Here is a 26,117-nt window from a genome sequence, read left to right as displayed (position 1 = left end):
ACAGTGCTGGTCCACTTAGAGTTTTAAAAGAAAAACGACCTAACATTTATCCCAAAAACGCTACTCGCCCATTTCACCAGTTAGCTGCTGAACAATGCAGGACACATTAAAACACAGCTCTAACCTCAGATTGAAAATCCAGGTTCTGCATCTCTGTTCTGGGATTGTTCAAAAAAAGAGGCTGAATACTATAGCTGCTGGCAGGCCGAAATAGCTCAGTTGGGAGAGCGTTAGACTAAATATCTAAAGGTCCCTGGTTCGATCCCGGGTTTCGGCACGTTTTGAACTTCTGCTTTGCATGCCACAAAGACTATTTTGAGTCAACTCATATTGACTTTGTTTATAATGATCAAAACATTTTATCAAGATAATCGACAATACAATTAATTCAACATATTATTTACTTTCTGTCTTTCTTTCAAACTTGCTTCCACCTCTCTTGTATTCAACTTTGCCTCCTTTATTTCCCAATTCTTCCTTTAATTGAAAGTAAAGCTTTGCCTGCATCAGCCTCCAGTTCCCCTTATACAAAACTGTTAGTAGTCAGATGACCTAGCTTGCCGACCCTCGCCATATAGGTCTGTGTTTCTGAGTATAAGTCCATTCATAGTTTACAAACATCATCTAACTAACTTGGCTCCTAAAAAGGAAATTCACCCATCAGAACAATTTAGCTACTGAATAATACTGGACAATTTAACACATAACTGCACATGCAGATAGAGTGACCAGGTTCTGCATTTTTCTTTAACAATTATAAAAAATACAACAGAAAGCCAAAATTGCCAGCTGGATGAAATAGCTCAGTTGGGAGAGCAGTAGACTGAAGATCTAAAGGTCCCTGGTTCAATCCCGGGTTTAGGCACATTTTGAACTTCTGCTTTGCATGCCACAAATGCTATTTGGAGTCAACCCATATTGACGTTGTTTATAATGATCAAAACCTTTTATCAAGCTGATCGATAAGACAACCATTTCAACATATTTTTTACATTCTGTCTTTCTGTCAAACTTGCTTCCACCTCTCTTGTATTCAACTTTACCTGCTTTATTTGCCAATTCTTCCTTTAATTGAAAGTAAAGCTTTGCCTACATCAGCCTCGAGTTCCCCTTATACAAAACTGTTAGTAGTCAGATGACCTAGTTTGCCTACCCTCGCCATATAGGTCTGTGTGTCTGAGTATAAGTCCATTCATAGTTTACAAACATCTTCTAACTAACTTGGCTCCTAAAAAGGAAATTCACCCATCAGACCAATTTAGCTGCTGAATAATATTGGACAATTTAACACATAACTGCACATGCAGATAGAATGACCAGGGTCTGCATTTATCTTTAACAATTATCAAAAATACAACAGAAAGCCAAAATGGCCAGCTGGATGAAATAGCTGAGTTGGGAGAGTGTTAGATTGAAAATCTAAAAGTCCCTTGTTCAATGCTGGGTTTCGGAAAAGTCTGAGAGGTTTCTTGCTTCTCACAAAATATTTCTTGGTATCAGCTCAAGTTTTTCTTTCTTTATTTATCAAAATATTTGATCAACTGATCGACAACAGGATCAATTCAACATAGAATTGTCTTTCTGTCCTCCTTCTAAATTTGCTTCCACCTCTCTTGCATTCAGCTTCGACTACAAATGTTTCCTATTTCATGCTTTTTTGTAAAGTAAACTCTTGTCTGCATCAGCTTCCACTTCTCCTTGAACACAGATTTCAGTATTCAGATGACATAGCTTACCTACTCAGGCCAAATACCTCTGTGTAATATGGTGCTAGTCCATTCAGAGTAAAAAAAAAAGCTACCTAACCTGGATCCGAAAAATGCTATTTACCTATTGCACCTGTTAACTGATGAATGATACAGGACATCTTAAAACATAGCTCTAGCATGAGGATGAGCATCTATTTTCTTGTGAAGTTTAAAAGAAAGGATTAAGACCCAAACTACCAGCAGGCCGAAATAGCTCAGTTGGGAGAGCGTTAGACTGAAGATCTAAAGGTCCCTGGTTCAATCCCGGGTTTCGGCACAATTTCAACTTCTGCTTTTCATGTCACAAAAGCTGTTTGTGTTGTTGATCAGATTGATAAAAGGTTTTGATAAAGAAGAGCGTTGATTTAACTCCAATCAATTCAACATATTATTTACTTTCTGTCTTCCTTTCAAACTTGCTTCCACCTCTCTTGTATTCAACTATGCCTCATTTATTTGCAACTTCTTGCTTTATTTTAAAGTAAAGCTTTGCCTGCATCAGCCTCCAATTCCCCTTATACAAAACTGTCAGTAGTCAGATGACATAGCTTGTACACCCTGGCCATATAGGTCTGTGTTTCAGAGTATAAGTCAATTCAGAGTTTAGAAAAAAAAATTCTACCTACATTGTCCCCTAAAAAGGATATTCACTCATCAGACCAAGTTACCTGCTGAATGATACTGGACACTTTAACACATAACTATAAACGAAAATAGAATGACCAGGTTCTGTATGTATCGTCTACAATTATTAATAATACATCAGGAGGCCACAGGGACTTGTTGGCTGAAATATCTCAGTTGGGAGATCGTTAGACTGAAGAGCTTAAGGTACCTGATTCAATCCTGACTTTCAGCACAGTGCGAGGGGATCCTACATTCTTGCAAAATATTTCTTGAAATCAGCTCTAGTTTTTTTTTCTTTATTTCTCAAAATATTTTATCAACTGATCAACAACATGATAACTTCAACAAAAAGTTGTCTTTCTGTCCTCCTTCTAAACTTGCTTCCACCTCTCTTGCCATCAGCTTTGATGACGAATTTATCCCATTTTATACTTTTTTCAAAGTAAACTCTTGTCTGCATCAGCTTTCACTTCTCCTTGAACAAAGTTGTCAGTATTGAGATGACATAGCTTACCTACTCAGGCGACATACGTCTGTGTAATACAGTGCTGGTCCACTTAGAGTTTTAAAAGAAAAACGACCTAACATTTATCCCAAAAACGCTACTCACCCATTTCACCAGTTAGCTGCTGAACAATGCAGGACACATTAAAACACAGCTCTAACCTCAGATTGAAAATCCAGGTTCTGCATCTCTGTTCTGGGATTGTTCAAAAAAAGAGGCTGAATACTATAGCTGCTGGCAGGCCGAAATAGCTCAGTTGGGAGAGCGTTAGACTAAAGATCTAAAGGTCCCTGGTTCGATCCCGGGTTTCGGCACGTTTTGAACTTCTGCTTTGCATGCCACAAAGACTATTTTGAGTCAACTCATATTGACTTTGTTTATAATGATCAAAACATTTTATCAAGATAATCGACAATACAATTAATTCAACATATTATTTACTTTCTGTCTTTCTTTCAAACTTGCTTCCACCTCTCTTGTATTCAACTTTGCCTCCTTTATTTCCCAATTCTTCCTTTAATTGAAAGTAAAGCTTTGCCTGCATCAGCCTCCAGTTCCCCTTATACAAAACTGTTAGTAGTCAGATGACCTAGCTTGCCGACCCTCGCCATATAGGTCTGTGTTTCTGAGTATAAGTCCATTCATAGTTTACAAACATCATCTAACTAACTTGGCTCCTAAAAAGGAAATTCACCCATCAGACCAATTTAGCTACTGAATAATACTGGACAATTTAACACATAACTGCACATGCAGATAGAGTGACCAGGTTCTGCATTTTTCTTTAACAATTATAAAAAATACAACAGAAAGCCAAAATTGCCAGCTGGATGAAATAGCTCAGTTGGGAGAGCAGTAGACTGAAGATCTAAAGGTCCCTGGTTCAATCCCGGGTTTAGGCACATTTTGAACTTCTGCTTTGCATGCCACAAATGCTATTTGGAGTCAACTCATATTGACGTTGTTTATAATGATCAAAACCTTTTATCAAGCTGATCGAAAAGACAACCATTTCAACATATTTTTTACATTCTGTCTTTCTGTCAAACTTGCTTCCACCTCTCTTGTATTCAACTTTACCTGCTTTATTTGCCAATTCTTCCTTTAATTGAAAGTAAAGCTTTGCCTACATCAGCCTCGAGTTCCCCTTATACAAAACTGTTAGTAGTCAGATGACCTAGTTTGCCTACCCTCGCCATATAGGTCTGTGTGTCTGAGTATAAGTCCATTCATAGTTTACAAACATCTTCTAACTAACTTGGCTCCTAAAAAGGAAATTCACCCATCAGACCAATTTAGCTGCTGAATAATATTGGACAATTTAACACATAACTGCACATGCAGATAGAATGACCAGGGTCTGCATTTATCTTTAACAATTATCAAAAATACAACAGAAAGCCAAAATGGCCAGCTGGATGAAATAGCTGAGTTGGGAGAGTGTTAGATTGAAAATCTAAAAGTCCCTTGTTCAATGCTGGGTTTCGGAAAAGTCTGAGAGGTTTCTTGCTTCTCACAAAATATTTCTTGGTATCAGCTCAAGTTTTTCTTTCTTTATTTATCAAAATATTTGATCAACTGATCGACAACAGGATCAATTCAACATAGAATTGTCTTTCTGTCCTCCTTCTAAATTTGCTTCCACCTCTCTTGCATTCAGCTTCGACTACAAATGTTTCCTATTTCATGCTTTTTTGTAAAGTAAACTCTTGTCTGCATCAGCTTCCACTTCTCCTTGAACACAGATTTCAGTATTCAGATGACATAGCTTACCTACTCAGGCCAAATACCTCTGTGTAATATGGTGCTAGTCCATTCAGAGTAAAAAAAAAAGCTACCTAACCTGGATCCGAAAAATGCTATTTACCTATTGCACCTGTTAACTGATGAATGATACAGGACATCTTAAAACATAGCTCTAGCATGAGGATGAGCATCTATTTTCTTGGGAAGTTTAAAAGAAAGGATGAAGACCCAAACTACCAGCAGGCCGAAATAGCTCAGTTGGGAGAGCGTTAGACTGAAGATCTAAAGGTCCCTGGTTCAATCCCGGGTTTCGGCACAATTTCAACTTCTGCTTTTCATGTCACAAAAGCTGTTTAGAGTTAAATCAACGCTCTTCTTTATCAAAACCTTTTATCAATCTGATCAACAACACAATCAATTCAACATATTATTTACTTTCTGTCTTCCTTTCAAACTTGCTTCCACCTCTCTTGTATTCAACTACGCCTCATTTATTTGCAACTTCTTGCTTTATTTTAAAGTAAAGCTTTGCCTGCATCAGCCTCCAATTCCCATTATACAAAACTGTCAGTAGTCAGATGACATAGCTTGTACACCCTGGCCATATAGGTCTGTGTTTCAGAGTATAAGTCAATTCAGAGTTTAGAAAAAAAAATTCTACCTACATTGTCCCCTAAAAAGGATATTCACTCATCAGACCAAGTTACCTGCTGAATGATACTGGACACTTTAACACATAACTATAAACGAAAATAGAATGACCAGGTTCTGTATGTATCGTCTACAATTATTAATAATACATCAGGAGGCCACAGGGACTTGTTGGCTGAAATATCTCAGTTGGGAGATCGTTAGACTGAAGAGCTTAAGGTACCTGATTCAATCCTGACTTTCAGCACAGTGCGAGGGGATCCTACATTCTTGCAAAATATTTCTTGAAATCAGCTCTAGTTTTTTTTTCTTTATTTCTCAAAATATTTTATCAACTGATCAACAACATGATAACTTCAACAAAAAGTTGTCTTTCTGTCCTCCTTCTAAACTTGCTTCCACCTCTCTTGCCATCAGCTTTGATGACAAATTTATCCCATTTTATACTTTTTTCAAAGTAAACTCTTGTCTGCATCAGCTTTCACTTCTCCTTGAACAAAGTTGTCAGTATTGAGATGACATAGCTTACCTACTCAGGCGACATACGTCTGTGTAATACAGTGCTGGTCCACTTAGAGTTTTAAAAGAAAAACGACCTAACATTTATCCCAAAAACGCTACTCACCCATTTCACCAGTTAGCTGCTGAACAATGCAGGACACATTAAAACACAGCTCTAACCTCAGATTGAAAATCCAGGTTCTGCATCTCTGTTCTGGGATTGTTCAAAAAAAGAGGCTGAATACTATAGCTGCTGGCAGGCCGAAATAGCTCAGTTGGGAGAGCGTTAGACTAAAGATCTAAAGGTCCCTGGTTCGATCCCGGGTTTCGGCACGTTTTGAACTTCTGCTTTGCATGCCACAAAGACTATTTTGAGTCAACTCATATTGACTTTGTTTATAATGATCAAAACATTTTATCAAGATAATCGACAATACAATTAATTCAACATATTATTTACTTTCTGTCTTTCTTTCAAACTTGCTTCCACCTCTCTTGTATTCAACTTTGCCTCCTTTATTTCCCAATTCTTCCTTTAATTGAAAGTAAAGCTTTGCCTGCATCAGCCTCCAGTTCCCCTTATACAAAACTGTTAGTAGTCAGATGACCTAGCTTGCCGACCCTCGCCATATAGGTCTGTGTTTCTGAGTATAAGTCCATTCATAGTTTACAAACATCATCTAACTAACTTGGCTCCTAAAAAGGAAATTCACCCATCAGACCAATTTAGCTACTGAATAATACTGGACAATTTAACACATAACTGCACATGCAGATAGAGTGACCAGGTTCTGCATTTATCTTTAACAATTATAAAAAATACAACAGAAAGCCAAAATTGCCAGCTGGATGAAATAGCTCAGTTGGGAGAGCAGTAGACTGAAGATCTAAAGGTCCCTGGTTCAATCCCGGGTTTAGGCACATTTTGAACTTCTGCTTTGCATGCCACAAATGCTATTTGGAGTCAACTCATATTGACGTTGTTTATAATGATCAAAACCTTTTATCAAGCTGATCGAAAAGACAACCATTTCAACATATTTTTTACATTCTCTCTTTCTGTCAAACTTGCTTCCACCTCTCTTGTATTCAACTTTACCTGCTTTATTTGCCAATTCTTCCTTTAATTGAAAGTAAAGCTTTGCCTGCATCAGCCTCGAGTTCCCCTTATACAAAACTGTTAGTAGTCAGATGACCTAGTTTGCCTACCCTCGCCATATAGGTCTGTGTCTCTGAGTATAAGTCCATTCATAGTTTACAAACATCTTCTAACTAACTTGGCTCCTAAAAAGGAAATTCACCCATCAGACCAATTTAGCTGCTGAATAATATTGGACAATTTAACACATAACTGCACATGCAGATAGAATGACCAGGGTCTGCATTTATCTTTAACAATTATCAAAAATACAACAGAAAGCCAAAATGGCCAGCTGGATGAAATAGCTCAGTTGGGAGAGTGTTAGATTGAAAATCTAAAAGTCCCTTGTTCAATGCTGGGTTTCGGAAAAGTCTGAGAGGTTTCTTGCTTCTCACAAAATATTTCTTGGTATCAGCTCAAGTTTTTCTTTCTTTATTTATCAAAATATTTGATCAACTGATCGACAACATGATCAATTCAACATAGAATTGTCTTTCTGTCCTCCTTCTAAATTTGCTTCCACCTCTCTTGCATTCAGCTTCGACTACAAATGTTTCCTATTTCATGCTTTTTTGTAAAGTAAACTCTTGTCTGCATCAGCTTCCACTTCTCCTTGAACACAGATTTCAGTATTCAGATGACATAGCTTACCTACTCAGGCCAAATACCTCTGTGTAATATGGTGCTAGTCCATTCAGAGTAAAAAACAAAAGCTACCTAACCTGGATCCGAAAAATGCTATTTACCTATTGCACCCGTTAACTGATGAATGATACAGGACATCTTAAAACATAGCTCTAGCATGAGGTTGAGCATCTATTTTCTTGGGAAGTTTAAAAGAAAGGATGAAGACCCAAACTACCAGCAGGCCGAAATAGCTCAGTTGGGAGAGCGTTAGACTGAAGATCTAAAGGTCCCTGGTTCAATCCCGGGTTTTGGCACAATTTCAACTTCTGCTTTTCATGTCACAAAAGCTGTTTGGAGTTAAATCAACGCTCTTCTTTATCAAAACCTTTTATCAATCTGATCAACAACACAATCAATTCAACATATTATTTACTTTCTGTCTTCCTTTCAAACTTGCTTCCACCTCTCTTGTATTCAACTATGCCTCATTTATTTGCAACTTCTTGCTTTATTTTAAAGTAAAGCTTTGCCTGCATCAGCCTCCAATTCCCCTTATACAAAACTGTCAGTAGTCAGATGACATAGCTTGTACACCCTGGCCATATAGGTCTGTGTTTCAGAGTATAAGTCAATTCAGAGTTTAGGAAAAAAAAATTCTACCTACCTTGTCCCCTAAAAAGGATATTCACTCATCAGACCAAGTTACCTGCTGAATGATACTGGACACTTTAACACATAACTATAAACGAAAATAGAATGACCAGGTTCTGTATGTATCGTCTACAATTATTAATAATACATCAGGAGGCCACAGGGACTTGTTGGCTGAAATATCTCAGTTGGGAGATCGTTAGACTGAAGAGCTTAAGGTACCTGATTCAATCCTGACTTTCAGCACAGTGCGAGGGGATCCTACATTCTTGCAAAATATTTCTTGAAATCAGCTCTAGTTTTTTTTTTTATTTCTCAAAATATTTTATCAACTGATCAACAACATGATAACTTCAACAAAAAGTTGTCTTTCTGTCCTCCTTCTAAACTTGCTTCCACCTCTCTTGCCATCAACTTTGATGACAAATTTATCCCATTTTATACTTTTTTCAAAGTAAACTCTTGTCTGCATCAGCTTTCACTTCTCCTTGAACAAAGTTGTCAGTATTGAGATGACATAGCTTACCTACTCAGGCGACATACGTCTGTGTAATACAGTGCTGGTCCACTTAGAGTTTTAAAAGAAAAACGACCTAACATTTATCCCAAAAACGCTACTCACCCTTTCACCAGTTAGCTGCTGAACAATGCAGGACACATTAAAACACAGCTCTAACCTCAGATTGAAAATCCAGGTTCTGCATCTCTGTTCTGGGATTGTTCAAAAAAAGAGGCTGAATACTATAGCTGCTGGCAGGCCGAAATAGCTCAGTTGGGAGAGCGTTAGACTGAAGATCTAAAGGTCCCTGGTTCGATCCCGGGTTTCGGCACATTTTGAACTTCTGCTTTGCATGCCACAAAGACTATTTTGAGTCAACTCATATTGACTTTGTTTATAATGATCAAAACCTTTTATCAAGATAATCGACAATACAATTAATTCAACATATTATTTACTTTCTGTCTTTCTTTCAAACTTGCTTCCACCTCTCTTGTATTCAACTTTGCCTCCTTTATTTCCCAATTCTTCCTTTAATTGAAAGTAAAGCTTTGCCTGCATCAGCCTCCAGTTCCCCTTATACAAAACTGTTAGTAGTCAGATGACCTAGCTTGCCGACCCTCGCCATATAGGTCTGTGTTTCTGAGTATAAGTCCATTCATAGTTTACAAACATCATCTAACTAACTTGGCTCCTAAAAAGGAAATTCACCCATCAGACCAATTTAGCTACTGAATAATACTGGACAATTTAACACATAACTGCACATGCAGATAGAGTGACCAGGTTCTGCATTTTTCTTTAACAATTATAAAAAATACAACAGAAAGCCAAAATTGCCAGCTGGATGAAATAGCTCAGTTGGGAGAGCAGTAGACTGAAGATCTAAAGGTCCCTGGTTCAATCCCGGGTTTAGGCACATTTTGAACTTCTGCTTTGCATGCCACAAATGCTATTTGGAGTCAACTCATATTGACGTTGTTTATAATGATCAAAACCTTTTATCAAGCTGATCGAAAAGACAACCATTTCAACATATTTTTTACATTCTCTCTTTCTGTCAAACTTGCTTCCACCTCTCTTGTATTCAACTTTACCTGCTTTATTTGCCAATTCTTCCTTTAATTGAAAGTAAAGCTTTGCCTGCATCAGCCTCGAGTTCCCCTTATACAAAACTGTTAGTAGTCAGATGACCTAGTTTGCCTACCCTCGCCATATAGGTCTGTGTCTCTGAGTATAAGTCCATTCATAGTTTACAAACATCTTCTAACTAACTTGGCTCCTAAAAAGGAAATTCACCCATCAGACCAATTTAGCTGCTGAATAATATTGGACAATTTAACACATAACTGCACATGCAGATAGAATGACCAGGGTCTGCATTTATCTTTAACAATTATCAAAAATACAACAGAAAGCCAAAATGGCCAGCTGGATGAAATAGCTCAGTTGGGAGAGTGTTAGATTGAAAATCTAAAAGTCCCTTGTTCAATGCTGGGTTTCGGAAAAGTCTGAGAGGTTTCTTGCTTCTCACAAAATATTTCTTGGTATCAGCTCAAGTTTTTCTTTCTTTATTTATCAAAATATTTGATCAACTGATCGACAACATGATCAATTCAACATAGAATTGTCTTTCTGTCCTCCTTCTAAATTTGCTTCCACCTCTCTTGCATTCAGCTTCGACTACAAATGTTTCCTATTTCATGCTTTTTTGTAAAGTAAACTCTTGTCTGCATCAGCTTCCACTTCTCCTTGAACACAGATTTCAGTATTCAGATGACATAGCTTACCTACTCAGGCCAAATACCTCTGTGTAATATGGTGCTAGTCCATTCAGAGTAAAAAACAAAAGCTACCTAACCTGGATCCGAAAAATGCTATTTACCTATTGCACCCGTTAACTGATGAATGATACAGGACATCTTAAAACATAGCTCTAGCATGAGGTTGAGCATCTATTTTCTTGGGAAGTTTAAAAGAAAGGATGAAGACCCAAACTACCAGCAGGCCGAAATAGCTCAGTTGGGAGAGCGTTAGACTGAAGATCTAAAGGTCCCTGGTTCAATCCCGGGTTTTGGCACAATTTCAACTTCTGCTTTTCATGTCACAAAAGCTGTTTGGAGTTAAATCAACGCTCTTCTTTATCAAAACCTTTTATCAATCTGATCAACAACACAATCAATTCAACATATTATTTACTTTCTGTCTTCCTTTCAAACTTGCTTCCACCTCTCTTGTATTCAACTATGCCTCATTTATTTGCAACTTCTTGCTTTATTTTAAAGTAAAGCTTTGCCTGCATCAGCCTCCAATTCCCCTTATACAAAACTGTCAGTAGTCAGATGACATAGCTTGTACACCCTGGCCATATAGGTCTGTGTTTCAGAGTATAAGTCAATTCAGAGTTTAGGAAAAAAAAATTCTACCTACCTTGTCCCCTAAAAAGGATATTCACTCATCAGACCAAGTTACCTGCTGAATGATACTGGACACTTTAACACATAACTATAAACGAAAATAGAATGACCAGGTTCTGTATGTATCGTCTACAATTATTAATAATACATCAGGAGGCCACAGGGACTTGTTGGCTGAAATATCTCAGTTGGGAGATCGTTAGACTGAAGAGCTTAAGGTACCTGATTCAATCCTGACTTTCAGCACAGTGCGAGGGGATCCTACATTCTTGCAAAATATTTCTTGAAATCAGCTCTAGTTTTTTTTTTTATTTCTCAAAATATTTTATCAACTGATCAACAACATGATAACTTCAACAAAAAGTTGTCTTTCTGTCCTCCTTCTAAACTTGCTTCCACCTCTCTTGCCATCAACTTTGATGACAAATTTATCCCATTTTATACTTTTTTCAAAGTAAACTCTTGTCTGCATCAGCTTTCACTTCTCCTTGAACAAAGTTGTCAGTATTGAGATGACATAGCTTACCTACTCAGGCGACATACGTCTGTGTAATACAGTGCTGGTCCACTTAGAGTTTTAAAAGAAAAACGACCTAACATTTATCCCAAAAACGCTACTCACCCTTTCACCAGATAGCTGCTGAACAATGCAGGACACATTAAAACACAGCTCTAACCTCAGATTGAAAATCCAGGTTCTGCATCTCTGTTCTGGGATTGTTCAAAAAAAGAGGCTGAATACTATAGCTGCTGGCAGGCCGAAATAGCTCAGTTGGGAGAGCGTTAGACTGAAGATCTAAAGGTCCCTGGTTCAATCCCGGGTTTAGGCACATTTTGAACTTCTGCTTTGCATGCCACAAATGCTATTTGGAGTCAACTCATATTGACGTTGTTTATAATGATCAAAACCTTTTATCAAGCTGATCGAAAAGACAACCATTTCAACATATTTTTTACATTCTCTCTTTCTGTCAAACTTGCTTCCACCTCTCTTGTATTCAACTTTACCTGCTTTATTTGCCAATTCTTCCTTTAATTGAAAGTAAAGCTTTGCCTGCATCAGCCTCGAGTTCCCCTTATACAAAACTGTTAGTAGTCAGATGACCTAGTTTGCCTACCCTCGCCATATAGGTCTGTGTCTCTGAGTATAAGTCCATTCATAGTTTACAAACATCTTCTAACTAACTTGGCTCCTAAAAAGGAAATTCACCCATCAGACCAATTTAGCTGCTGAATAATATTGGACAATTTAACACATAACTGCACATGCAGATAGAATGACCAGGGTCTGCATTTATCTTTAACAATTATCAAAAATACAACAGAAAGCCAAAATGGCCAGCTGGATGAAATAGCTCAGTTGGGAGAGTGTTAGATTGAAAATCTAAAAGTCCCTTGTTCAATGCTGGGTTTCGGAAAAGTCTGAGAGGTTTCTTGCTTCTCACAAAATATTTCTTGGTATCAGCTCAAGTTTTTCTTTCTTTATTTATCAAAATATTTGATCAACTGATCGACAACATGATCAATTCAACATAGAATTGTCTTTCTGTCCTCCTTCTAAATTTGCTTCCACCTCTCTTGCATTCAGCTTCGACTACAAATGTTTCCTATTTCATGCTTTTTTGTAAAGTAAACTCTTGTCTGCATCAGCTTCCACTTCTCCTTGAACACAGATTTCAGTATTCAGATGACATAGCTTACCTACTCAGGCCAAATACCTCTGTGTAATATGGTGCTAGTCCATTCAGAGTAAAAAACAAAAGCTACCTAACCTGGATCCAAAAAATGCTATTTACCTATTGCACCCGTTAACTGATGAATGATACAGGACATCTTAAAACATAGCTCTAGCATGAGGTTGAGCATCTATTTTCTTGGGAAGTTTAAAAGAAAGGATGAAGACCCAAACTACCAGCAGGCCGAAATAGCTCAGTTGGGAGAGTGTTAGACTGAAGATCTAAAGGTCCCTGGTTCAATCCCGGGTTTTGGCACAATTTCAACTTCTGCTTTTCATGTCACAAAAGCTGTTTGGAGTTAAATCAACGCTCTTCTTTATCAAAACCTTTTATCAATCTGATCAACAACACAATCAATTCAACATATTATTTACTTTCTGTCTTCCTTTCAAACTTGCTTCCACCTCTCTTGTATTCAACTATGCCTCATTTATTTGCAACTTCTTGCTTTATTTTAAAGTAAAGCTTTGCCTGCATCAACCTTTCAATTCCCCTTATACAAAACTGTCAGTAGTCAGATGACATAGCTTGTACACCCTGGCCATATAGGTCTGTGTTTCAGAGTATAAGTCAATTCAGAGTTTAGGAAAAAAAAATTCTACCTACCTTGTCCCCTAAAAATGATATTCACTCATCAGACCAAGTTACCTGCTGAATGATACTGGACACTTTAACACATAACTATAAACGAAAATAGAATGACCAGGTTCTGTATGTATCGTCTACAATTATTAATAATACATCAGGAGGCCACAGGGACTTGTTGGCTGAAATATCTCAGTTGGGAGATCGTTAGACTGAAGAGCTTAAGGTACCTGATTCAATCCTGACTTTCAGCACAGTGCGAGGGGATCCTACATTCTTGCAAAATATTTCTTGAAATCAGCTCTAGTTTTTTTTTTTATTTCTCAAAATATTTTATCAACTGATCAACAACATGATAACTTCAACAAAAAGTTGTCTTTCTGTCCTCCTTCTAAACTTGCTTCCACCTCTCTTGCCATCAACTTTGATGACAAATTTATCCCATTTTATACTTTTTTCAAAGTAAACTCTTGTCTGCATCAGCTTTCACTTCTCCTTGAACAAAGTTGTCAGTATTGAGATGACATAGCTTACCTACTCAGGCGACATACGTCTGTGTAATACAGTGCTGGTCCACTTAGAGTTTTAAAAGAAAAACGACCTAACATTTATCCCAAAAACGCTACTCACCCTTTCACCAGTTAGCTGCTGAACAATGCAGGACACATTAAAACACAGCTCTAACCTCAGATTGAAAATCCAGGTTCTGCATCTCTGTTCTGGGATTGTTCAAAAAAAGAGGCTGAATACTATAGCTGCTGGCAGGCCGAAATAGCTCAGTTGGGAGAGCGTTAGACTGAAGATCTAAAGGTCCCTGGTTCGATCCCGGGTTTCGGCACATTTTGAACTTCTGCTTTGCATGCCACAAAGACTATTTTGAGTCAACTCATATTGACTTTGTTTATAATGATCAAAACCTTTTATCAAGATAATCGACAATACAATTAATTCAACATATTATTTACTTTCTGTCTTTCTTTCAAACTTGCTTCCACCTCTCTTGTATTCAACTTTGCCTCCTTTATTTCCCAATTCTTCCTTTAATTGAAAGTAAAGCTTTGCCTGCATCAGCCTCCAGTTCCCCTTATACAAAACTGTTAGTAGTAAGATGACCTAGCTTGCCGACCCTCGCCATATAGGTCTGTGTTTCTGAGTATAAGTCCATTCATAGTTTACAAACATCATCTAACTAACTTGGCTCCTAAAAAGGAAATTCACCCATCAGACCAATTTAGCTACTGAATAATACTGGACAATTTAACACATAACTGCACATGCAGATAGAGTGACCAGGTTCTGCATTTTTCTTTAACAATTATAAAAAATACAACAGAAAGCCAAAATTGCCAGCTGGATGAAATAGCTCAGTTGGTAGAGCAGTAGACTGAAGATCTAAAGGTCCCTGGTTCAATCCCGGGTTTAGGCACATTTTGAACTTCTGCTTTGCATGCCACAAATGCTATTTGGAGTCAACTCATATTGACGTTGTTTATAATGATCAAAACCATTTATCAAGCTGATCGATAAGACAACCATTTCAACATATTTTTTACATTCTGTCTTTCTGTCAAACTTGCTTCCACCTCTCTTGTATTCAACTTTACCTGCTTTATTTGCCAATTCTTCCTTTAATTGAAAGTAAAGCTTTGCCTGCATCAGCCTCGAGTTCCCCTTATACAAAACTGTTAGTAGTCAGATGACCTAGTTTGCCTACCCTCGCCATATAGGTCTGTGTGTCTGAGTATAAGTCCATTCATAGTTTACAAACATCTTCTAACTAACTTGGCTCCTAAAAAGGAAATTCACCCATCAGACCAATTTAGCTGCTGAATAATATTGGACAATTTAACACATAACTGCACATGCAGATAGAATGACCAGGGTCTGCATTTATCTTTAACAATTATCAAAAATACAACAGAAAGCCAAAATGGCCAGCTGGATGAAATAGCTCAGTTGGGAGAGTGTTAGATTGAAAATCTAAAAGTCCCTTGTTCAATGCTGGGTTTCGGAAAAGTCTGAGAGGTTTCTTGCTTCTCACAAAATATTTCTTGGTATCAGCTCAAGTTTTTCTTTCTTTATTTATCAAAATATTTGATCAACTGATCGACAACATGATCAATTCAACATAGAATTGTCTTTCTGTCCTCCTTCTAAATTTGCTTCCACCTCTCTTGCATTCAGCTTCGACTACAAATGTTTCCTATTTCATGCTTTTTTGTAAAGTAAACTCTTGTCTGCATCAGCTTCCACTTCTCCTTGAACACAGATTTCAGTATTCAGATGACATAGCTTACCTACTCAGGCCAAATACCTCTGTGTAATATGGTGCTAGTCCATTCAGAGTAAAAAACAAAAGCTACCTAACCTGGATCCGAAAAATGCTATTTACCTATTGCACCCGTTAACTGGTGAATGATACAGGACATCTTAAAACATAGCTCTAGCATGAGGTTGAGCATCTATTTTCTTGTGAAGTTTAAAAAAAAAGGATGAAGCCCCAAACTACCAGCAGGCCGAAATAGATCAGTTGGGAGAGCGTTAGACTGAAGATCTAAAGGTCCCTGGTTCAATCCCGGGTTTCGGCACAATTTCAACTTCTGCTTTTCATGTCACAAAAGCTGTTTGGAGTTAAATCAACGCTCTTCTTTATCAAAACCTTTTATCAATCTGATCAACAACACAATCAATTCAACATATTATTTACTTTCTGTCTTCCTTTCAAACTTGCTTCCACCTCTCTTGTATTCAACTATGCCTCATTTATTTGCAACTTCTTGCTTTATTTTAAAGTAAAGCTTTGCCTGCATCAGCCTCCAGTTCCCCTTATACAAAACTGTCAGTAGTCAGATGACATAGCTTGTACACCCTGGCCATATAGGTCTGTGTTTCAGAGTATAAGTCAATTCAGAGTTTAGAAAAAAAAATTCTACCTACCTTGTCCCCTAAAAAGGATATTCACTCATCAGACCAAGTTACCTGCTGAATGATACTGGACACTTTAACACATAACTATAAACGAAAATAGAATGACCAGGTTCTGTATGTATCGTCTACAATTATTAATAATACATCAGGAGGCCACAGGGACTTGTTGGCTGAAATATCTCAGTTGGGAGATCGTTAGACTGAAGAGCTTAAGGTACCTGATTCAATCCTGACTTTCAGCACAGTGCGAGGGGATCCTACATTCTTGCAAAATATTTCTTGAAATCAGCTCTAGTTTTTTTTTTTTATTTCTCAAAATATTTTATCAACTGATCAACAACATGATAACTTCAACAAAAATTTGTCTTTCTGTCCTCCTTCTAAACTTGCTTCCACCTCTCTTGCCATCAACTTTGATGACGAATTTATCCCATTTTATACTTTTTTCAAAGTAAACTCTTGTCTGCATCAGCTTTCACTTCTCCTTGAACAAAGTTGTCAGTATTGAGATGACATAGCTTACCTACTCAGGCGACATACGTCTGTGTAATACAGTGCTGGTCCACTTAGAGTTTTAAAAGAAAAACGACCTAACATTTATCCCAAAAACGCTACTCACCCTTTCACCAGTTAGCTGCTGAACAATGCAGGACACATTAAAACACAGCTCTAACCTCAGATTGAAAATCCAGGTTCTGCATCTCTGTTCTGGGATTGTTCAAAAAAAGAGGCTGAATACTATAGCTGCTGGCAGGCCGAAATAGCTCAGTTGGGAGAGCGTTAGACTGAAGATCTAAAGGTCCCTGGTTCGATCCCGGGTTTCGGCACATTTTGAACTTCTGCTTTGCATGCCACAAAGACTATTTTGAATCAACTCATATTGACTTTGTTTATAATGATCAAAACCTTTTATCAAGATAATCGACAATACAATTAATTCAACATATTATTTACTTTCTGTCTTTCTTTCAAACTTGCTTCCACCTCTCTTGTATTCAACTTTGCCTCCTTTATTTCCCAATTCTTCCTTTAATTGAAAGTAAAGCTTTGCCTGCATCAGCCTCCAGTTCCCCTTATACAAAACTGTTAGTAGTCAGATGACCTAGCTTGCCGACCCTCGCCATATAGGTCTGTGTTTCTGAGTATAAGTCCATTCATAGTTTACAAACATCATCTAACTAACTTGGCTCCTAAAAAGGAAATTCACCCATCAGACCAATTTAGCTACTGAATAATACTGGACAATTTAACACATAACTGCACATGCAGATAGAGTGACCAGGTTCTGCATTTTTCTTTAACAATTATAAAAAATACAACAGAAAGCCAAAATTGCCAGCTGGATGAAATAGCTCAGTTGGGAGAGCAGTAGACTGAAGATCTAAAGGTCCCTGGTTCAATCCCGGGTTTAGGCACATTTTGAACTTCTGCTTTGCATGCCACAAATGCTATTTGGAGTCAACTCATATTGACGTTGTTTATAATGATCAAAACCTTTTATCAAGCTGATCGATAAGACAACCATTTCAACATATTTTTTACATTCTGTCTTTCTGTCAAACTTGCTTCCACCTCTCTTGTATTCAACTTTACCTGCTTTATTTGCCAATTCTTCCTTTAATTGAAAGTAAAGCTTTGCCTGCATCAGCCTCGAGTTCCCCTTATACAAAACTGTTAGTAGTCAGATGACCTAGTTTGCCTACCCTCGCCATATAGGTCTGTGTGTCTGAGTATAAGTCCATTCATAGTTTACAAACATCTTCTAACTAACTTGGCTCCTAAAAAGGAAATTCACCCATCAGACCAATTTAGCTGCTGAATAATATTGGACAATTTAACACATAACTGCACATGCAGATAGAATGACCAGGGTCTGCATTTATCTTTAACAATTATCAAAAATACAACAGAAAGCCAAAATGGCCAGCTGGATGAAATAGCTCAGTTGGGAGAGTGTTAGATTGAAAATCTAAAAGTCCCTTGTTCAATGCTGGGTTTCGGAAAAGTCTGAGAGGTTTCTTGCTTCTCACAAAATATTTCTTGGTATCAGCTCAAGTTTTTCTTTCTTTATTTATCAAAATATTTGATCAACTGATCGACAACATGATCAATTCAACATAGAATTGTCTTTCTGTCCTCCTTCTAAATTTGCTTCCACCTCTCTTGCATTCAGCTTCGACTACAAATGTTTCCTATTTCATGCTTTTTTGTAAAGTAAACTCTTGTCTGCATCAGCTTCCACTTCTCCTTGAACACCGATTTCAGTATTCAGATGACATAGCTTACCTACTCAGGCCAAATACCTCTGTGTAATATGGTGCTAGTCCATTCAGAGTAAAAAACAAAAGCTACCTAACCTGGATCCGAAAAATGCTATTTACCTATTGCACCCGTTAAGTGATGAATGATACAGGACATCTTAAAACATAGCTCTAGCATGAGGTTGAGCATCTATTTTCTTGGGAAGTTTAAAAGAAAGGATGAAGACCCAAACTACCAGCAGGCCGAAATAGCTCAGTTGGGAGAGCGTTAGACTGAAGATCTAAAGGTCCCTGGTTCAATCCCGGGTTTCGGCACAATTTCAACTTCTGCTTTTCATGTCACAAAAGCTGTTTGGAGTTAAATCAACGCTCTTCTTTATCAAAACCTTTTATCAATCTGATCAACAACACAATCAATTCAACATATTATTTACTTTCCGTCTTCCTTTCAAACTTGCTTCCACCTCTCTTGTATTCAACTATGCCTCATTTATTTGCAACTTCTTGCTTTATTTTAAAGTAAAGCTTTGCCTGCATCAGCCTCCAATTCCCCTTATACAAAACTGTCAGTAGTCAGATGACATAGCTTGTACACCCTGGCCATATAGGTCTGTGTTTCAGAGTATAAGTCAATTCAGAGTTTAGAAAAAAAAATTCTACCTACCTTGTCCCCTAAAAAGGATATTCACTCATCAGACCAAGTTACCTGCTGAATGATACTGGACACTTTAACACATAACTATAAACGAAAATAGAATGACCAGGTTCTGTATGTATCGTCTACAATTATTAATAATACATCAGGAGGCCACAGGGACTTGTTGGCTGAAATATCTCAGTTGGGAGATCGTTAGACTGAAGAGCTTAAGGTACCTGATTCAATCCTGACTTTCAGCACAGTGCGAGGGGATCCTACATTCTTGCAAAATATTTCTTGAAATCAGCTCTAGTTTTTTTTTCTTTATTTCTCAAAATATTTTATCAACTGATCAACAACATGATAACTTCAACAAAAAGTTGTCTTTCTGTCCTCCTTCTAAACTTGCTTCCACCTCTCTTGCCATCAACTTTGATGACGAATTTATCCCATTTTATACTTTTTTCAAAGTAAACTCTTGTCTGCATCAGCTTTCACTTCTCCTTGAACAAAGTTGTCAGTATTGAGATGACATAGCTTACCTACTCAGGCGACATACGTCTGTGTAATACAGTGCTGGTCCACTCAGAGTTTTAAAAGAAAAACGACCTAACATTTATCCCAAAAACGCTACTCACCCATTTCACCAGTTAGCTGCTGAACAATGCAGGACACATTAAAACACAGCTCTAACCTCAGATTGAAAATCCAGGTTCTGCATCTCTGTTCTGGGATTGTTCAAAAAAAGAGGCTGAATACTATAGCTGCTGGCAGGCCGAAATAGCTCAGTTGGGAGAGTGTTAGACTGAAGATCTAAAGGTCCCTGGTTCGATCCCGGGTTTCGGCACATTTTGAACTTCTGCTTTGCATGCCACAAAGACTATTTTGAGTCAACTCATATTGACTTTGTTTATAATGATCAAAACATTTTATCAAGATAATCGACAATACAATTAATTCAACATATTATTTACTTTCTGTCTTTCTTTCAAACTTGCTTCCACCTCTCTTGTATTCAACTTTGCCTCCTTTATTTCCCAATTCTTCCTTTAATTGAAAGTAAAGCTTTGCCTGCATCAGCCTCCAGTTCCCCTTATACAAAACTGTTAGTAGTCAGATGACCTAGCTTGCCGACCCTCGCCATATAGGTCTGTGTTTCTGAGTATAAGTCCATTCATAGTTTACAAACATCATCTAACTAACTTGGCTCCTAAAAAGGAAATTCACCCATCAGACCAATTTAGCTACTGAATAATACTGGACAATTTAACACATAACTGCACATGCAGATAGAGTGACCAGGTTCTGCATTTATCTTTAACAATTATAAAAAATACAACAGAAAGCCAAAATTGCCAGCTGGATGAAATAGCTCAGTTGGGAGAGCAGTAGACTGAAGATCTAAAGGTCCCTGGTTCAATCCCGGGTTTAGGCACATTTTGAACTTATGCTTTGCATGCCACAAATGCTATTTGGAGTCAACTCATATTGACGTTGTTTATAATGATCAAAACCTTTTATCAAGCTGATCGAAAAGACAACCATTTCAACATATTTTTTACATTCTGTCTTTCTGTCAAACTTGCTTCCACCTCTCTTGTATTCAAATTTACCTGCTTTATTTGCCAATTCTTCCTTTAATTGAAAGTAAAGCTTTGCCTGCATCAGCCTCGAGTTCCCCTTATACAAAACTGTTAGTAGTCAGATGACCTAGTTTGCCTACCCTCGCCACATAGGTCTGTGTGTCTGAGTATAAGTCCATTCATAGTTTACAAACATCTTCTAACTAACTTGGCTCCTAAAAAGGAAATTCACCCATCAGACCAATTTAGCTGCTGAATAACATTGGACAATTTAACACATAACTGCACATGCAGATAGAATGACCAGGGTCTGCATTTATCTTTAACAATTATCAAAAATACAACAGAAAGCCAAAATGGCCAGCTGGATGAAATAGCTCAGTTGGGAGAGTGTTAGATTGAAAATCTAAAAGTCCCTTGTTCAATGCTGGGTTTCGGAAAAGTCTGAGAGGTTTCTTGCTTCTCACAAAATATTTCTTGGTATCAGCTCAAGTTTTTCTTTCTTTATTTATCAAAATATTTGATCAACTGATCGACAACATGATCAATTCAACATAGAATTGTCTTTCTGTCCTCCTTCTAAATTTGCTTCCACCTCTCTTGCATTCAGCTTCGACTACAAATGTTTCCTATTTCATGCTTTTTTGTAAAGTAAACTCTTGTCTGCATCAGCTTCCACCTCTCCTTGAACACAGATTTCAGTATTCAGATGACATAGCTTACCTACTCAGGCCAAATACCTCTGTGTAATATGGTGCTAGTCCATTCAGAGTAAAAAACAAAAGCTACCTAACCTGGATCCGAAAAATGCTATTTACCTATTGCACCCGTTAACTGGTGAATGATACAGGACATCTTAAAACATAGCTCTAGCATGAGGTTGAGCATCTATTTTCTTGGGAAGTTTAAAAGAAAGGATGAAGACCTAAACTACCAGCAGGCCGAATTAGCTCAGTTGGGAGAGCGTTAGACTGAAGATCTAAAGGTCCCTGGTTCAATCCCGGGTTTCGGCACAATTTCAACTTCTGCTTTTCATGTCACAAAAGCTGTTTGGAGTTAAATCAACGCTCTTCTTTATCAAAACCTTTTATCAATCTGATCAACAACACAATCAATTCTACATATTATTTACTTTCTGTCTTCCTTTCAAACTTGCTTCCACCTCTCTTGTATTCAACTATGCCTCATTTATTTGCAACTTCTTGCTTTATTTTAAAGTAAAGCTTTGCCTGCATCAGCCTCCAGTTCCCCTTATACAAAACTGTCAGTAGTCAGATGACATAGCTTGTACACCCTGGCCATATAGGTCTGTGTTTCAGAGTATAAGTCAATTCAGAGTTTAGAAAAAAAAATTCTACCTACCTTGTCCCCTAAAAAGGATATTCACTCATCAGACCAAGTTACCTGCTGAATGATACTGGACACTTTAACACATAACTATAAACGAAAATAGAATGACCAGGTTCTGTATGTATCGTCTACAATTATTAATAATACATCAGGAGGCCACAGGGACTTGTTGGCTGAAATATCTCAGTTGGGAGATCGTTAGACTGAAGAGCTTAAGGTACCTGATTCAATCCTGACTTTCAGCACAGTGCGAGGGGATCCTACATTCTTGCAAAATATTTCTTGAAATCAGCTCTAGTTTTTTTTTTTATTTCTCAAAATATTTTATCAACTGATCAACAACATGATAACTTCAACAAAAAGTTGTCTTTCTGTCCTCCTTCTAAACTTGCTTCCACCTCTCTTGCCATCAACTTTGATGACAAATTTATCCCATTTTATACTTTTTTCAAAGTAAACTCTTGTCTGCATCAGCTTTCACTTCTCCTTGAACAAAGTTGTCAGTATTGAGATGACATAGCTTACCTACTCAGGCGACATACGTCTGTGTAATACAGTGCTGGTCCACTTAGAGTTTTAAAAGAAAAACGACCTAACATTTATCCCAAAAACGCTACTCACCCTTTCACCAGTTAGCTGCTGAACAATGCAGGACACATTAAAACACAGCTCTAACCTCAGATTGAAAATCCAGGTTCTGCATCTCTGTTCTGGGATTGTTCAAAAAAAGAGGCTGAATACTATAGCTGCTGGCAGGCCGAAATAGCTCAGTTGGGAGAGCGTTAGACTGAAGATCTAAAGGTCCCTGGTTCGATCCCGGGTTTCGGCACATTTTGAACTTCTGCTTTGCATGCCACAAAGACTATTTTGAGTCAACTCATATTGACTTTGTTTATAATGATCAAAACCTTTTATCAAGATAATCGACAATACAATTAATTCAACATATTATTTACTTTCTGTCTTTCTTTCAAACTTGCTTCCACCTCTCTTGTATTCAACTTTGCCTCCTTTATTTCCCAATTCTTCCTTTAATTGAAAGTAAAGCTTTGCCTGCATCAGCCTCCAGTTCCCCTTATACAAAACTGTTAGTAGTCAGATGACCTAGCTTGCCGACCCTCGCCATATAGGTCTGTGTTTCTGAGTATAAGTCCATTCATAGTTTACAAACATCATCTAACTAACTTGGCTCCTAAAAAGGAAATTCACCCATCAGACCAATTTAGCTACTGAATAATACTGGACAATTTAACACATAACTGCACATGCAGATAGAGTGACCAGGTTCTGCATTTTTCTTTAACAATTATAAAAAATACAACAGAAAGCCAAAATTGCCAGCTGGATGAAATAGCTCAGTTGGGAGAGCAGTAGACTGAAGATCTAAAGGTCCCTGGTTCAATCCCGGGTTTAGGCACATTTTGAACTTCTGCTTTGCATGCCACAAATGCTATTTGGAGTCAACTCATATTGACGTTGTTTATAATGATCAAAACCTTTTATCAAGCTGATCGAAAAGACAACCATTTCAACATATTTTTTACATTCTCTCTTTCTGTCAAACTTGCTTCCACCTCTCTTGTATTCAACTTTACCTGCTTTATTTGCCAATTCTTCCTTTAATTGAAAGTAAAGCTTTGCCTGCATCAGCCTCGAGTTCCCCTTATACAAAACTGTTAGTAGTCAGATGACCTAGTTTGCCTACCCTCGCCATATAGGTCTGTGTCTCTGAGTATAAGTCCATTCATAGTTTACAAACATCTTCTAACTAACTTGGCTCCTAAAAAGGAAATTCACCCATCAGACCAATTTAGCTGCTGAATAATATTGGACAATTTAACACATAACTGCACATGCAGATAGAATGACCAGGGTCTGCATTTATCTTTAACAATTATCAAAAATACAACAGAAAGCCAAAATGGCCAGCTGGATGAAATAGCTCAGTTGGGAGAGTGTTAGATTGAAAATCTAAAAGTCCCTTGTTCAATGCTGGGTTTCGGAAAAGTCTGAGAGGTTTCTTGCTTCTCACAAAATATTTCTTGGTATCAGCTCAAGTTTTTCTTTCTTTATTTATCAAAATATTTGATCAACTGATCGACAACATGATCAATTCAACATAGAATTGTCTTTCTGTCCTCCTTCTAAATTTGCTTCCACCTCTCTTGCATTCAGCTTCGACTACAAATGTTTCCTATTTCATGCTTTTTTGTAAAGTAAACTCTTGTCTGCATCAGCTTCCACTTCTCCTTGAACACAGATTTCAGTATTCAGATGACATAGCTTACCTACTCAGGCCAAATACCTCTGTGTAATATGGTGCTAGTCCATTCAGAGTAAAAAACAAAAGCTACCTAACCTGGATCCGAAAAATGCTATTTACCTATTGCACCCGTTAACTGATGAATGATACAGGACATCTTAAAACATAGCTCTAGCATGAGGTTGAGCATCTATTTTCTTGGGAAGTTTAAAAGAAAGGATGAAGACCCAAACTACCAGCAGGCCGAAATAGCTCAGTTGGGAGAGCGTTAGACTGAAGATCTAAAGGTCCCTGGTTCAATCCCGGGTTTTGGCACAATTTCAACTTCTGCTTTTCATGTCACAAAAGCTGTTTGGAGTTAAATCAACGCTCTTCTTTATCAAAACCTTTTATCAATCTGATCAACAACACAATCAATTCAACATATTATTTACTTTCTGTCTTCCTTTCAAACTTGCTTCCACCTCTCTTGTATTCAACTATGCCTCATTTATTTGCAACTTCTTGCTTTATTTTAAAGTAAAGCTTTGCCTGCATCAGCCTCCAATTCCCCTTATACAAAACTGTCAGTAGTCAGATGACATAGCTTGTACACCCTGGCCATATAGGTCTGTGTTTCAGAGTATAAGTCAATTCAGAGTTTAGGAAAAAAAAATTCTACCTACCTTGTCCCCTAAAAAGGATATTCACTCATCAGACCAAGTTACCTGCTGAATGATACTGGACACTTTAACACATAACTATAAACGAAAATAGAATGACCAGGTTCTGTATGTATCGTCTACAATTATTAATAATACATCAGGAGGCCACAGGGACTTGTTGGCTGAAATATCTCAGTTGGGAGATCGTTAGACTGAAGAGCTTAAGGTACCTGATTCAATCCTGACTTTCAGCACAGTGCGAGGGGATCCTACATTCTTGCAAAATATTTCTTGAAATCAGCTCTAGTTTTTTTTTTTATTTCTCAAAATATTTTATCAACTGATCAACAACATGATAACTTCAACAAAAAGTTGTCTTTCTGTCCTCCTTCTAAACTTGCTTCCACCTCTCTTGCCATCAACTTTGATGACAAATTTATCCCATTTTATACTTTTTTCAAAGTAAACTCTTGTCTGCATCAGCTTTCACTTCTCCTTGAACAAAGTTGTCAGTATTGAGATGACATAGCTTACCTACTCAGGCGACATACGTCTGTGTAATACAGTGCTGGTCCACTTAGAGTTTTAAAAGAAAAACGACCTAACATTTATCCCAAAAACGCTACTCACCCTTTCAACAGATAGCTGCTGAACAATGCAGGACACATTAAAACACAGCTCTAACCTCAGATTGAAAATCCAGGTTCTGCATCTCTGTTCTGGGATTGTTCAAAAAAAGAGGCTGAATACTATAGCTGCTGGCAGGCCGAAATAGCTCAGTTGGGAGAGCGTTAGACTGAAGATCTAAAGGTCCCTGGTTCAATCCCGGGTTTAGGCACATTTTGAACTTCTGCTTTGCATGCCACAAATGCTATTTGGAGTCAACTCATATTGACGTTGTTTATAATGATCAAAACCTTTTATCAAGCTGATCGAAAAGACAACCATTTCAACATATTTTTTACATTCTCTCTTTCTGTCAAACTTGCTTCCACCTCTCTTGTATTCAACTTTACC

The 26,117-nt window shown here is 37.6% G+C and overlaps 14 non-coding genes across 14 annotated transcripts; all 14 read left to right on the top strand.

Moving 5' to 3' along the window:
- Window positions 1–204: 204 nt before the first annotated feature.
- Window positions 205–277, top strand: TRNAF-AAA (transfer RNA phenylalanine (anticodon AAA)). The gene has a single exon. It is a non-coding gene; the product is annotated as a tRNA-Phe (tRNA).
- Window positions 278–1,952: 1,675 nt separating this feature from the next.
- TRNAF-GAA (transfer RNA phenylalanine (anticodon GAA)) lies at window positions 1,953–2,025 on the top strand. The gene has a single exon. It is a non-coding gene; the product is annotated as a tRNA-Phe (tRNA).
- A 1,096-nt stretch (window positions 2,026–3,121) lies between these two features.
- Window positions 3,122–3,194, top strand: TRNAF-AAA (transfer RNA phenylalanine (anticodon AAA)). Its single transcript has one exon. It is a non-coding gene; the product is annotated as a tRNA-Phe (tRNA).
- Window positions 3,195–4,869: 1,675 nt separating this feature from the next.
- TRNAF-GAA (transfer RNA phenylalanine (anticodon GAA)) lies at window positions 4,870–4,942 on the top strand. The gene has a single exon. It is a non-coding gene; the product is annotated as a tRNA-Phe (tRNA).
- A 1,096-nt stretch (window positions 4,943–6,038) lies between these two features.
- Window positions 6,039–6,111, top strand: TRNAF-AAA (transfer RNA phenylalanine (anticodon AAA)). Its single transcript has one exon. It is a non-coding gene; the product is annotated as a tRNA-Phe (tRNA).
- A 1,676-nt stretch (window positions 6,112–7,787) lies between these two features.
- Window positions 7,788–7,860, top strand: TRNAF-GAA (transfer RNA phenylalanine (anticodon GAA)). The gene has a single exon. It is a non-coding gene; the product is annotated as a tRNA-Phe (tRNA).
- Window positions 7,861–8,954: 1,094 nt separating this feature from the next.
- Window positions 8,955–9,027, top strand: TRNAF-GAA (transfer RNA phenylalanine (anticodon GAA)). The gene has a single exon. It is a non-coding gene; the product is annotated as a tRNA-Phe (tRNA).
- A 1,676-nt stretch (window positions 9,028–10,703) lies between these two features.
- Window positions 10,704–10,776, top strand: TRNAF-GAA (transfer RNA phenylalanine (anticodon GAA)). The gene has a single exon. It is a non-coding gene; the product is annotated as a tRNA-Phe (tRNA).
- Window positions 10,777–14,199: 3,423 nt separating this feature from the next.
- On the top strand, window positions 14,200–14,272 carry TRNAF-GAA (transfer RNA phenylalanine (anticodon GAA)). The gene has a single exon. It is a non-coding gene; the product is annotated as a tRNA-Phe (tRNA).
- Window positions 14,273–17,116: 2,844 nt separating this feature from the next.
- Window positions 17,117–17,189, top strand: TRNAF-GAA (transfer RNA phenylalanine (anticodon GAA)). Its single transcript has one exon. It is a non-coding gene; the product is annotated as a tRNA-Phe (tRNA).
- A 1,676-nt stretch (window positions 17,190–18,865) lies between these two features.
- On the top strand, window positions 18,866–18,938 carry TRNAF-GAA (transfer RNA phenylalanine (anticodon GAA)). Its single transcript has one exon. It is a non-coding gene; the product is annotated as a tRNA-Phe (tRNA).
- A 1,096-nt stretch (window positions 18,939–20,034) lies between these two features.
- Window positions 20,035–20,107, top strand: TRNAF-GAA (transfer RNA phenylalanine (anticodon GAA)). Its single transcript has one exon. It is a non-coding gene; the product is annotated as a tRNA-Phe (tRNA).
- Window positions 20,108–22,949: 2,842 nt separating this feature from the next.
- On the top strand, window positions 22,950–23,022 carry TRNAF-GAA (transfer RNA phenylalanine (anticodon GAA)). Its single transcript has one exon. It is a non-coding gene; the product is annotated as a tRNA-Phe (tRNA).
- A 1,676-nt stretch (window positions 23,023–24,698) lies between these two features.
- TRNAF-GAA (transfer RNA phenylalanine (anticodon GAA)) lies at window positions 24,699–24,771 on the top strand. The gene has a single exon. It is a non-coding gene; the product is annotated as a tRNA-Phe (tRNA).
- The last annotated feature ends 1,346 nt before the right edge of the window (window positions 24,772–26,117 follow it).

Source organism: Triturus cristatus, chromosome 8 (genome assembly GCF_964204655.1).
Source record: "Triturus cristatus chromosome 8, aTriCri1.1, whole genome shotgun sequence".
NCBI classification, from domain to species: Eukaryota; Metazoa; Chordata; class Amphibia; order Caudata; family Salamandridae; genus Triturus; species Triturus cristatus.
This window is presented reverse-complemented; position numbering and strand designations above follow the sequence as displayed.